The 14,158-nt window shown below is 38.8% G+C and overlaps 1 pseudogene; it reads right to left on the minus strand.

Moving 5' to 3' along the window:
- Window positions 1-1,728: 1,728 nt before the first annotated feature.
- On the minus strand, window positions 1,729-3,376 carry LOC143890917 ((S)-canadine synthase pseudogene; annotated as a pseudogene).
- Window positions 3,377-14,158: the final 10,782 nt, after the last annotated feature.

Raw genomic sequence — 14,158 nt, forward strand, 5'->3', positions numbered from 1 at the left:
GTATTCTTGGTTACTTTTCGACTTCCCCAAAAGATGAGAAAACTTTGATTTTTAGGATGATTTTGAAACCGGGTATGCCTTTTTCTCGCCTTTTTTAATCATTAGCTGTATTTATATCTGGCTTTCTCACTCATGTTAGGCTCCAAATATCTATTACAGATCTGATATTTGCGGAGGAATACACAGGCAACACATGCCACTACCTCATTTGTTCTTTCGTTACTTTCTCTGTTTCACTTCTTCCCATCTATGTTTCTTTATTTCAGGCATTCACATTGATAAACCTGGAAGGATTTTCCTAGGGGACTCAAAGCTGTTGTTATGTCATTCAAGTTTCTTTTACAAGTGTCAAGATTTACCAGACATGATTCGATTTACATAGAATGGTATTGATGCTATTTGTTGTTATTGTAGATTTAGAACTCAGGCTTCAACAACCCTTTTCTTTCTAATTCTTCTTATATTTACCCATTTTATATACTTTTAGCACTCTAAGTAGTTATTTGTGCCCTTTTAGCATTCTAAATAAATAATTGAAACTCATCATTGAGTTTTCCATTAAACCTTTGCACTTTAGGATGCAGGCAATTTTATTTTATTTTATTTTTTAGTCAAGTATGTTTTGCACTCGAGGATGCAGGCAATTTTATTTTATTTTATTTTTTAGGCAAGTATTGCATTTCAGTTCAGAAATTAGCCTCTGAATGGAAATTTGTAGGATTTTAATCTTTTAAGCATATGGTGTTGAATACCAAATTTATTTATTTATTCTATTTTGGGCATGCTGCATCATGCATATATAACATATCTTGATAGATAGATAGATAGATACATCGAAATATAGATTCACACCTAAGATGCATATATAACATATTAGGGTGATCCCTATTGTTTAGGTATAATAATTCAATTATGATATTCAAATATGATATTTGGGCATAAAATTTCAGTAAGACCACAAAAACTAGAGAGTTTATGGGGTGATTTTGTTTCTTCATGTATTCCCATGTGATTGTAGAGTGTATAATATCCATTTGGCAAATTCCAGTAGAGTTTTGCAAAGCAGAAGAGTCCTATCATGACCGAGATGCCTCATTTGCCTTTTCTCCGGAACTCTATAAAAAAGCAATGGTGCAAAAAAAAAAATCCCACCACACCGGCAACTCCTTTAAAATGAAAGCCTCTTACCCACCAGCACCATTGCCACTTGCTATGTGCTAAAAAAACTACTTATTATACTTACAAGGCCTAAATCTCCAAATGATCCAAAGAATCCAACCAAGAGCTACATATTGAATGCCTACTAGGTCACTTATACTTTTTGGTATTTATAGATCCAGAGATACCGTTGATCAAGAACTTACTGACTTGCTAAGAACTTGGTCGAACCACTTTGTTTTGGGGACCTCAAAATTAAAGATTGGGAATATTTCATTATTTCATTATTCCTTAAATACAATGGTTTTTTTTTTAAAATTAGATTTTTTTTCCCTTGAGAGCATGTTAGATTAGCCATGGGTTATTAAAATATATAGAAATGGCTATAGAAATACTTCTCTTCACTATGGAGATGTGGACACGTCACCTAGGATCTCTATCCCAGGGTGGCAGGTGGTCCATGGGTAAGTAGCATACACACTTGCTACCAACGGCTCTATTGTCATCAAGCTTTTTCATACTTGTTTAGAACATGTTCTTTAAATACCACAAATATTGAATTACCAAAATATTATTTTATTAATAAGAGCAATTAAGGCCACTAAATCTTACATCCCACCCACCAATAGTTTATATAGTTTATTTATATTTATATTGAAAATGACATTTCCACCACTTTCTCAACATTTTAGCCCCTCTTTCTTACTAAGCTTAAAAGCCTTCGGGGGTGAGCACATCATTTTTAATTGTTACGAGGCAAGATGCGGGCTACTAGCGGGGTCTTCATCACCACAACAAAGTTTAGAACCTCTGTCATATCTGGCAGTTCACCGTCAACAGCAATTGACCAGCTAAAAGCGTTGACCAAATTAGCAACGACAAAGGGAACTTGAAGCTTAGCCAACTCCACTCCTGCACAAACTCTCATCCCTCCTCCAAAGGGAAGAAACCCCTTCTCCAACCCTCCCTTACTCTCTCCTCTATTACCCCAAAACCTCTCGGGCCAAAAGCGGTAGGGCTCCTCCCACAACTTAGGGTCATGGTGTACTGCGTAAATGTTCACCATCACTTCCGTGCCGACTCCCAATGTCTCTCCCATCAACTTCGTCTCCTTCGCCGTCTTGTGAGGCACCGCTAATGGCGCTATCGGTTTCATCCTCATTGTCTCCTTCACCACGGCTTGTAGATAGTGCAACTTACTCATCTCTTCAATCCTCACCACCTTCTCATGGTTGCCGCTTTCGTTGTTTATATTTGTAATCTCCTTGTAGAGCTTCTCTTGGATTTGGGGGTTGTGAATTAGGAATGAGAGTGCCCAGAGAGTAGTGGAAGCAGTGCTATCGACCCCAAGAAAGAACAATTCGAACAGGCTGAAGATAATGACTTGTTCTGGGAAGCTTTGGGAGAGGAGGAAGTGCAAGTAAGAATTCGGAGGTGGCGAGGAGAGGTGTGGGCGTATCAATTTTTCAATGTTTAGCTTCACTTCGATAGCATGTTTGAATGTTCGGTTGAGAAAAGGGATGTGTCGAAGAAACGGGAACGCGTCCACGACATGACCATGGCTGCTTAATCCGATAGCATCTTCCACTGCTTTATCCATCCCAACCACGAACGATTCATCTCTAAAATTAGGCCCAAAACAAAGGCGACCCAATAGTCGGATCGTCGTTCGCCTTATATGACGGAATGGTTCAACAATGCCGGAATTCCGGTCGGCTTCGTCATTCATGCTTTGGATCATGAGACGTATGTCGCCTTCTTGCGACTGGGTTTGGGATGAGATGTTGAGAGGGCCGAGAGGGCCATTCTGGAGGCCTCGACGGAGGGAGTGCCAGTGAGAGCCGGCGTCGGAGGAAACAATTGTGTTCCAATTTGCAGTGAAAAGTTTTCCAGTGAATGGCACACTACGAGCGGCATAGTCGCCCGATTTGTTCACTAGCACTTCCCAGGCAAGCTCATTATCGCTTACTATGATCATCGGCCGCCAGCTTCCTAACCAGATTGTCATCACATTGCCGTGGATTCGGGCTAGTTTGGCCAAGGTGACATGGGTCAAATCGCCACCTTTGGATAGCTGGTGCATATTTCCGATTATCGGCAATTTCTTCGGCCCTTTCGGCCATTTCATTGCGTTTTTCGCCAGTGATCTGAATAGTAATCTTGTCAACAATAGGGAGATTGCCACAGTTGTGGTCAGGACTGCAATCCATTTCTCCATGTCTTGTTGGTTTCTTGACCTTCTCTATTGCATCTTCTCCCCACCTTCTTTTATATTACCTATTCTAGGAAAATGGCATCACCCATATTGGTGGGCCCGATGCCACTTGCATGAAGAATGCCACTGGGTGAGATGGTCTCCAAGTGCGACTCACGCCTTCTCTAGAAAGTCTTGGCCAGCCTCAGCCTAAAATCTTTTGCTAGGCAATTTTGAGGAAAGCCATGTGGCGGCTTACTTTTGCAGGAGGGAACAGCCACATCTGATGAATTCAAATGAATAAGACAAAATCTACTTAAAAGTAAGCATGTCTCTTCTCTCTCTTTAAATGGCCAATTATAGAAGCATTTACGCTAATAAAGAGGGTTGGGTATATCAAAACATGGGATTTGCTAGCGTTCATCACAGAAAAATGAGCCACAGAGGCTCATTTTTCAGCAGATTTTGTTTTCTTTCACCTGGTGGCTGCGGTCAAATGTAACAGTCCATCCACGAAATGCCTTCTGCCATGGACGCTACCAAATTCTCTCTTGCAAAAGTGAGCCGCGGAGCTTAAACAAAGGTTGTTTTAGGTAACACTTTAGTGTCATGTGTGTAGTATATATTTTTCTATACTCATGGGTTGTAGGTCAAAGCATGTATAGTTATAAACTTATAATACACTAAGTGAAGGTTTTGAGTCACAGAGGCCTTCATTATACATGATGCTTTGTTGATTGCCCATCACCGACTTTTTACAAATTTTTTTAAGTAAACTAATAAGTATTTCATTGTTGGCATTTTGAAGAAGAAAACAATTAAAAGTTGTTTCTTAATTCTAATTATTTATAATTTTCCCGTCAAGTTTCAAAGAGTGTTTTTATTTTCTTACCTTCAAAACAAAAAGACCCACATTAGAACTCTTTTAGAACTGTTAAAAACAAAACCTTGTGAGGAGGAGAAATTACCAAACGTCTAGAATTCCCTCACACTTGACGCGAATGAGTTTTTTTATTTGAGAAAAAGAAAAGAAGACTATCCCGAAGCCAAAGAAAAAAAAAATTGTAAGGTATCCAAAGAATTAGAGCAAAATCACCTTAAAGAGAGCGTGCCACATCTCACCAAGTGTTATCCTAAACTCATCAACTTTCATTATTTACAGTTAAGTACTCTTATAGAGGAAATGCATATTATGGAAACCTCTATATGGCAGGGTTGAAATTATCATGCATAAATAATTTTTTGGGCACAACCTATTTATGTTATGGCCAATCGAATGGATGGTTTGGATCATCCAATGGTGCATGCCGTACAGTACTTTTAAAAAAATACAGAACTATAAGGGCTTAAACCACATAAAATCTCGTGATTTAGAAGCAGATAATGCTTTAAAAAGAGTTTATTTTTTATTTTTTTAAATCAATGATAAATTAGTCTTGTTTCGTGCTTTAAAAAGAGTTTCTTTGACAATTATCCATGGTTGGAGTCACAGCTCGCTTCTTCTCTACCACACATAGAACGCTTAAAATTAACAAGCTCCTCAACCCCACCACACATAGAACGCTTAAAAATGAGTTTGATCTCTTAGCTTTTTAAACCGACCACCAAATAGTTAAATTCTTCAACAATGTAAATTAAGAATTTACGTTGTTTTATCAGTTTGGCCGACAAACATTTTGGGCGGAATCACTCCTTGTAGGATAAATTCCGAGCGATGATATTTTCACCCCCCTTTAGTACACATTCGTCCCTTTTATAACGTCATTTGTCGTCAAAAAATGTTAAAGTTGTCTACTTTTAACACCTATTATTCCATGATTTGTTAGATTTTTACAAGATCACTCAAAATATCCATATGTGATCATGTCGAGACACTCGTAGTGTCATCGTGGCACTTCTGTTGGGCCAAACCACAAGACACAGTGAGCTCTCGCAACGAGACAAGTGAAAATGAACCTAGCACTAAGAATTCCATCACTGTTGGACATAATAGAATTCCAAACCTGATTATTCATTTGCAACTTCCTTATACCACCCAAAACAACAATTTAAGGAGATTACATAATTAAAGTTTGCCATAAAATATAAGATCCAACAAAGTATTTATATTATAAAATACAACATCTCATTCACATGCTTAGAGGCTATAATTCTGAAATTTTGCAAACACATACACAAAATTACATATAAGCAATGACCTTCCGTTGGGCCGATCAAAACCCTTACGCAATTTGCAAGATTGCAAACTAGCTCTCACTGTGTAATACATATGTAAGCCTCTCAATTTTTGCCTCACGTCCAATTGGGATCCTTTGGAAACTTTGTTGCGTGAATCCAAAGAATCATTTACATATAGGCACAAAAATCTTTATGTGAATAATGAGCATGCATAAACTGTAGTTGGGTACACAAGAAAAACTAAATAGATACACGTGCAACAACAGTGTTAATCCACGGCCAACCAATAATGCAACTCACAAGATTTCAATCCATCCAAAGTTCCTTCAGTAAGCATGCACAAATATTTCTAAGTAATCAAACTAAATCCAAACACAAAAAAGTACACATAAAATATAATTTGATATTAAAAAGAGCCTGAAAGCATATCTTCATATTAGATTCATATCCAATAATAAAAATAAGATGCACACAATTAATAGTATGCCTGAAAACTTTAAGATTGAGGAATCAAAAGGGTTAAAAGATCTAGAGGCATATAAAACATCCACAATATGTGTTTGAGTGCATAAAAGTAAACTAAACATGCATATCACAAAAAGACATTTTGTGCAATTAATGCATCTAAGTAAAACCAAACAAGTATCAGTTGTGAGAAACAAAAAACTGCAATTCTAAAGGGTCCAAAACCTACTCACAAAGGAAGGCCTACAAGCGTATTTACACATGAGCTATAAGATCCGATACTTAGATGGCTTCGAAACCCACGCCAATTGATCTGGAACGACGGAAACCTTAGGAAACAATTATATCTTGTAAAAAAATTTCCAAAAACGGCATAAAAAATCTTGTAGTAGGGGAACCCAAATATACCAAAAGGTTCAGATTTCATAGAAAATGAAAGGCTATGGCTAGGGGTGTTCGTTCGATTATAACCGAACCGAATAGACCGAAATTTGATAACCGAAAGAATTTCGGTTATCAAATTTCGATAACCGAAACCGAACCGAAAATTCTAAAAACCGAACCGAAACCGATTAAAAATTCGGTTATTCGGTTTGGATTGGAGGGCTAGGATTATCCTATCAAAATGATTTTTTGAGCACAACCTAATTAAGTTGTGATCAATCAAATGGACGATTTTGATTAGCCTACGGAGTGCCCATATAGCACTTTTTTTTGAAAAAATAATATTTTTATCATAATTTCGGTTATTCGGTTAGCCGAATTTATTTTTGAGAACATTGAAACCGAAACCGAATAACTGAATTTCCGAGAAAAAAAAATAACTAAAACCAAACCGAAAAGAAAAAAAAATCCGAACCGAACCGACCGAAGCAATTCGGTTCGGTTTGGTTCAGTTATTTGGTTATAACCGAATAATGAACACCCGTAAAAAAAAAATTTACCGAAGATAGAGGTGACCTAGAGGGCCCCGGAACCGGTTTCAGTTTGCAAAGAGTTGGACGGAGGAATGCTGAACTACCGCATAAAAACAATTAGAAAACTGTTCAGGACAAATTCACCCCCTTCTGGATGTCATTCCTCTTCAGGATAACTCACACCACTTCTGAACGTTATTTCACTTTAATACAAATCACCCCACCAGTTCTCACTGGTGACGCACTTATGATTAAAAAAATTATGTAACTAAAAATACCAGTTAATGCTGGTTCTTTAAAAAACTACCAACACATGTTGTTTAAGTTTTCTTTAAGTAATTGTTTAAAGCTTCAAAACTACAAACATACATCAGTTTCTTTAAAAACTTCCAGAATAATCGTGTGGTTGTCTTCCTCACAGCGTCAGTTTCTAAAACCAGAAACTTTTTCTCAAAATTTCAAAATATGCCATTACACTTTGTCTTATTCTTTTAATTCAACAGTGACATGCTTTCATCATATGCAAAACCAAGACTTAATAGCTTTTAGAGAAGTTGGCTAGCAAATCACTTATTAGTATTAAAATTCATAAATCAGTCGTCTTCTTCATTTTCCAGTTTTAAACCTGAAACTAATTTTTTGAAATTACCAAAAATGCCTTGGAAGCTAAGTTCTCACTCTCCGACCGTCAGATCTATGCGAAACTTTAGTGGGAGATTCATTGGTCAGAGAAGAATACAAAACTAAGGGCCGATCACCGGAAATTATCTCCGTTAGCCGGCGGAAATGAATTTTTGGCACCCTCCAAATGACCACAAATAACCCAAAACTTGATTTTCTTTGAAATTCAAAGCCTACAACCTATGGCTCTGATACCAAATGTTATTTTAAACATTACCTTGACCCATTGTCGCTCCTCCTCGTAGCTTTTCCGAGCACGGCGAAGGGCCCAAAAACGCCCCTTTTTCTTCTCTTCATTATCCCTACCATTAGGCTCATGGGAAACCTCCTTTTATGTATTTTCTCATCAAAGAGAAAAACACTTTTCATGGTAAGAGGAAGAGGGACCAATAGTCTATATTTATAGGCTAAGAGAGCTCCCATAGAACTTTCTAAGCTTAGCCAAATTCGTTTGGCATCTTAGGCACAATAATAGCAAGCCACTTAATGCAATTTTGGAGCCAAAGATTCATTCCAAACCGAGATGATTAGTTTCCAACTTAAAGGCTTGCCTAAATGCAAGGCCACACCTAAGCTTAGCAAGTCTCTAAGATAGAAACTTCTAACCTCCAAAAGGCTCAAAAGATCAGAATCTTCACAGCCACAGGGAGAGACATCATATCCACCTTCACCCGGGTTATCTCCGGCACTGACAATGCCGGAAGTTCTACTAGTCTTTTGCCATTTTCTGGCGGAGCTGAGACTTGTCAATATTGCGGTATCGATCGTTGCCTGGGTTGCCAATTATTCACAGAAAATGAGAAGTATCGGGCGTTCGACAGAGGCCGTGGAGTAAATGGGCTGCCGAGATTAGGCAAAATTTTCATTAGGCACGGTTTGGATTGCAAGAATTTTATGGAAAAGTTTGGAAAGGAAAATTATTTCTGAAATTTTCTAGTATTTTTTAACCCACGAGAAAAGTTAGGGCTGTTCATTCGGTTAAAACCGAACCGAATTAGCCAAAAGTAACCGAACCGAAATATTTCGGTTAGGGAAAAAAGATAACCGAAACCGAACCGAATTAATTTCTAACCGAACTTGAACCGAAACCGAAAAAAAATTCGGTTCTTCGGTTAGTTCGGTTATAACCAAAATTCCATAACCCAAAAGAGATCAAACTATCAGTCTATCCCCACCCAAATCTCACCCATCTTTAAAACCCATCTCCCACACCACCAAGAAAAACCCAATTGAAACCAAAAACCAACAACAAAACCAAAACCTCAAATTCCATAACCCAAAAGAGATCAAACTATCCCCATGCAAATATCACGGATCAATATAAACCCATCTCCCATACCTTCTCTTCCTCTCTCTTCTCTTTTTATTTTCCCTCTCCTTCCATGTGGGTAGCCTACCTGATGATCCCTCGAAGTCATATCTCTCTCTATTCTATCTTTTTTTGATGATTTGGGTTCTTTGAACAAGGGAGAATAGAAGAGGGGTTTTGGATGATTTGGGTTTTTTGCTTCTCTATATTTGCCCTTGCTAGTTTGGGTTTGTTTTTTTGGAAGAAGGGAGAAAAACAGTAGCAGAAAAAATGGGTGTTTTCTTATGCTTCTCTCCCTTCTCTTTCTTTTTGCAGAGAGAGTCTTGCAGGCGACTCACGTGGGTTGTCATAACTTTCTTGGAAGATGTAAAAGCAAGCCCATGGTTTTGAATAGACCAGCGGTTTTGGAGAAATGGTATTAGTGCTCGAAAGCTGCCAAAAGGCAAAAAGCATTTTGAATTTCACTAAAAACAAATGGGCAAAGATAAAAAAGGACAAACAAAAGAGCAGATTGAATCTTAACAAAAGCTACTATACGGTTAATCGGGTATAACCGATTTTTTTAACAAAAACCGAAGCCGAAACCGAAAACCGAAATTGGTACAACTTGTTAACCGAAACCGAACCGAAGCATAAAAAAACCAAACCGAAATAACCGACCAAATTCGGTTCGGTCGGTTATTTCGGTTTTAACCGTATAGTGAACAGCCCTAAGAAAAGTAACCCCATTCGATTTTTACTTAAAGAAGCCTTCAAGTTATGATATTATACCTCTAATTCAACTATAACCGTATCAATTTAGAAGAAATTGTGGAAATAAAAAAAAGGACGATGATAAATTCGCACCCCCTGTAGGATGATACACACCGCTTTTGATATGAATTGTTGCATACTTTAACGTTTTTTTTATGTGTAAAAGGGGAGTGAATCATCCTGCATGGGGTGCAAATTTATCCTCGCCCTAAAAAAATTTCCCAAGAAAAATTATTCTGTCGAAAATATTTTTCTTGCGATCCAAACAGGGCATCAAAACTCAACCAATTTCACCTCTTACACAAACCCTCTAAAAAAAGGTTGTCCTGAAAAAGTTATAATCCAAGAACTATAAAATCACTATTTAGTGACTGGTTAACTAAGTTTAGGAGAGTAAGTGATGACAGTGTAATCCACTAGAGCAGTGCAATGGTGGTTGTTATATCCGTGGCGAAACAGTTGCCAAATGGAAACTGGACTCAATCAGAAAAAAATGTTAGGAGTAAGGATCAAGGAACTGTTGGGGGATCCACACAAAAGCAAAGATCCCACATCGGAAAAGTGAATTCGTGTGGATGGACATATAAGGACTTGGGACCCTCGCCTTAATGGCTAGCTTTTAAGGGTGAGCTCTACCCGGGTCCCAACAAGTGGTATCAGAGCCGAGACGTGGTAACTCCTTTATACCCTCAAGGATGGAAAAAATACCTCAGGGAAGATCTTGGTAACCTTGGTGTACGCTTGAGGATGAAGAAAATCCCTCGGGAAAGGTCTTGTATTTCCCATGTTACTCCCGAGGGCGAGATTTTTCACGTTACTTCTGTGTGGAGGGGGAGAGTGTTGGGGGTACCACGCGAAAACAAAGATCCCACATCAGAAAACTGAATTGGGCTTATAAGGACTTGGGACCCTCCCATTTATGGCTAATTTTTAAGGGTGAGTTCTACCCGGGTCCCAATAGGAACTTGCAGCCCGTATTTTAATACCAAATCTACGAACAATCTTAGAATGTTTCAAAATATCTCGGTTTGATGTGACTTGAATGCAAGTCCAAAACCAATTAGACCCAAGATTAAACGTAGGTCTTTGTACTCAACCTGTTCTCATAATCTAAAACCGACAGAGCCACATTTATTTAAAAAAAAAAAAACGAAGGTAATGATAAATTCGCCACATATTTGCCGCATTTTAGTGTTTGTGTGACTTGTGTCTAACAACCAGTAAACTAGAACTGAATCTTGATATCTCTCTGGTTAGGGATTTCCTCAATACCAGCCCCACCGTTCGAATCCCTCAGTATATTCCCTCTCTGCTAAAACCCTAGAACAGAATCTTGAGAATTTATATAGAAAAAACAAAGAAATAGAGGGGAAGGATAAAACCCTAATTCATGTCGAGCTTTTCACCTGACAAATAGGAGGATCAGAGAGAGAGAGAGACTTTTGTTTACCAATTTGCAACACAACGTCAACAACCAGTAAAAGGGGGCGAAATGGAAAAGAAAGGGGGCGAATTTATGAGTCCCCCAACACAATCCCCTACGATGTCCGTCCCAAAACCACGCACATACTATTACTCAGTGTTTACGTCATCCTTCTAGAAATAAAAAGTCATAACCCCCCTCCACGTGACTGACCCAGTCATAGTCCGCGTAGGATAAAGTTGCACAGCTGGCACTCCACCTAAGCACATATGAAACATTAGGGAGCAATGGCCAATGGCCGAAGCGAAAAAAAAAAAGAAGCAAAATCATCCACAAAAAGGCTCAAAAGCTCAGAAGCTTCACAACGTTTACAAGGAGAGAGCGCGAGGCTGCCATCATGGTATCCGCCTTAACCCACGTCATCTCCGGCCCGAGACATTGCCGGAAGCACCCCATTCCCATTCAAATTCCAATTCCCCTCCTGAGGAGAATGCCACGGTTGCACTGCAAAAGAGACTAGTCTTTCATCTGTTCCTACTTGTCAATATTGCGGTATTAATGGTTGCTTGGGGTGCCATTTTTTCATGTCCCAAGCGGAAAATAGTAGGACAATGGTGAATAAGAAGTATAGGGGCGTCCAGCAGAGGCCGTGGGGTAAATGGGCAGCCGAGATTAGGGACCCCTGTAGAGCGGTTCGAGTCTGGTTAGGCACATTTGACACCGCAGAAGATGCAGCTCGGGCTTATGATAATGCGATCGAATTCCGTGGGGCCGGCCTGCGAAGCTCAATTTTCCTTTCTCAGAAAACCCACCGCAAGAACAGTATAATCAACAATATCAACACCCAAATCTTGCAGTTTCTTTTCCATCTCAGATTGATTTGGCTGCACCCGTGGCACTTGAGAACCAACAAGAGAATGATCCCTTTGATTTGGTTGGGATAGAGGAATTTAAAGATTGGTTGGGAATGGACGTGGAAGGATTTCCTATATTCACTTCAACTGCTAGTACTGTAACCAAGGTTTAAAATTTTGGTTTCGGTACCGGCTTCGGACCTTGAAATTTCGAAATTTCGATCGAAATCCGGTACCACAAAGAAAAGGATATTTTATTTAATATTAAATTTCGGCCGAAATTACCGAAATTTCTGGTAAAATATTAAAATAATAATTAAAAAAAGGTTTTTTGGTTTAAATTTCGGGCAAAAATGAAATTTCGACCAAAATTCCAAAATTTCGGCTGAAATAAATGACTGTTTCGATATTTGGTGATTTCGGTGTCGGTCTCCACCGAAATCTGAAATTTCAGTCCGAAATTTAAAACCATGACTGTAACTAAACTACAAATTGTAGTACTGTTAGAGGGTTAAGATCAACCCTCTAACATTCGGATCGGAGGATTAGGATCAACCTATGGAAATGATTTTTGGGGCACAACCTATTTAAGCTGTGGCCCATCTAATGGACGGTTTGGATCATCCTATGGTGCGGTCCATACCTTACTTTTAATAAAGTGAGGAGTGCCTTCATCAAAATACAGTAGTGCTGATAACATTGCCCTAAACCTATGCTTTGGTATGTCCATTGTTCTCCATTTTGCTTTGATAATAATGGAACCATTCTTTCCATATTTGGCCGGTGGTGTACATGTGTTGGACAGTGATAATATATTTTTGTGGTAGTATCAGCATTTTAGACCATAGAACCACTATAATTCTTCTTTTGGAACCACAATTTTGAATTTGGCAGCACCTTTTAAATCTTGGAACCACTATATTGGAAATGAAACCACTATTACTGACTTAGGAACCACTCTTTTCATACTGAAACCACTCTTTTCATATTGGAACCACTCTTTTCATAATCAAAAAGCTACTATTTTCATACTATAACCACTATTTTCATAATGGAACAACTCTTTTGATATTGGAACCACTCTTTTCATCATGAAACCACACTTTTGATATTAGAACCACTCTTTCCATAATGGAACCATTCTTTTCATACTGGAACCATTCTTTTTATACTGGAACCACTTCGTTCGGGAATCCGAATGACCTTTCGAACTTCCGATAGGAGCCCAGTAGTTTGTGATGAAAATGGTACCCAATCGGGAGTCCGAGGAAATAATCGGAAGTCCGAGTCGGACTCCTCCTGAATGACCTTTCGGACTTCCGATAAGAGCCCAGTAGTTTGTGATGAAAATGGTACCCAATCGGGAGTACGACGGAAATAATCGGAAGTCCGAGCGGACTCCCGATTGGGTACCACTTCCATCACAAACTACTGGATTCCTAAGTCTGAAAGGTAATCCGGACCCCTGAATGAAGTGGTTCCATGTTGAAAAGAGTGGTTCCAATATCAAAAGAGTGGTTCCATTATGAAAAGAGTGGTTCAAATATCAAAAGATTGGTTCTAGTATAAAAAGAGTGGCTTTTCATTATGAAAAGCGTGGTTCCAGTATGAGAAGCGGTATGTATAAAAGAGTATAGACTGCGGAATCGTCTGGTTTTTTCTCTGTCAAATCTTTCTATTTCAGCTTGTTGCCTTGCAGTGTATCCTCCATTTCAGCCGAGGTATGAAAATTTCATTGCCCGCCTAGAGTTGGTTTCTTCGGATGGGCGGTATGTCGTGATCGGATTCAAACGATTAACTTCCTCCGGAAGCGCGGTATGATGCTTGTTGACCATTGCCCCCTCTGCTTGAAAGATGGTGAATCTCTGGATCATCTCTTCATGCATTGCTCCTTTACGCGTCAGGTATGGAGTTTGATATTTCTGAGATTTGGCATATGTTGGATTTTTCCATTTTCTATTCCAGAGTTGATTCTTCTTTGGACCTTTGTGCCTTGGAAGAAGAAGGGCAAAGTATTGTGGAATTTGTGTCTTCTTGCAACATGGTGGGTGATATGGAAAGAGAGAAACTCTCGTGTCTTTGAAGGGGTTGCAAAATCTCCGTATTGGATATATATGAAAATTATTGCGCTCACTATTTCATGGGCGAGAAGTTTACCGGCTTTCCGTTTTGTATCAGCCTTTGACTTATGGGAGGGTTGGAGGATTGTTTGTTTTAGTAGGAAGA

Source organism: Tasmannia lanceolata, unplaced genomic scaffold, assembly GCF_043159265.1.
Source record: "Tasmannia lanceolata isolate RefF3 unplaced genomic scaffold, GAP_Taslan_0.1 ptg000013l, whole genome shotgun sequence".
In the NCBI taxonomy this organism is placed as follows: domain Eukaryota; kingdom Viridiplantae; phylum Streptophyta; class Magnoliopsida; order Canellales; family Winteraceae; genus Tasmannia; species Tasmannia lanceolata.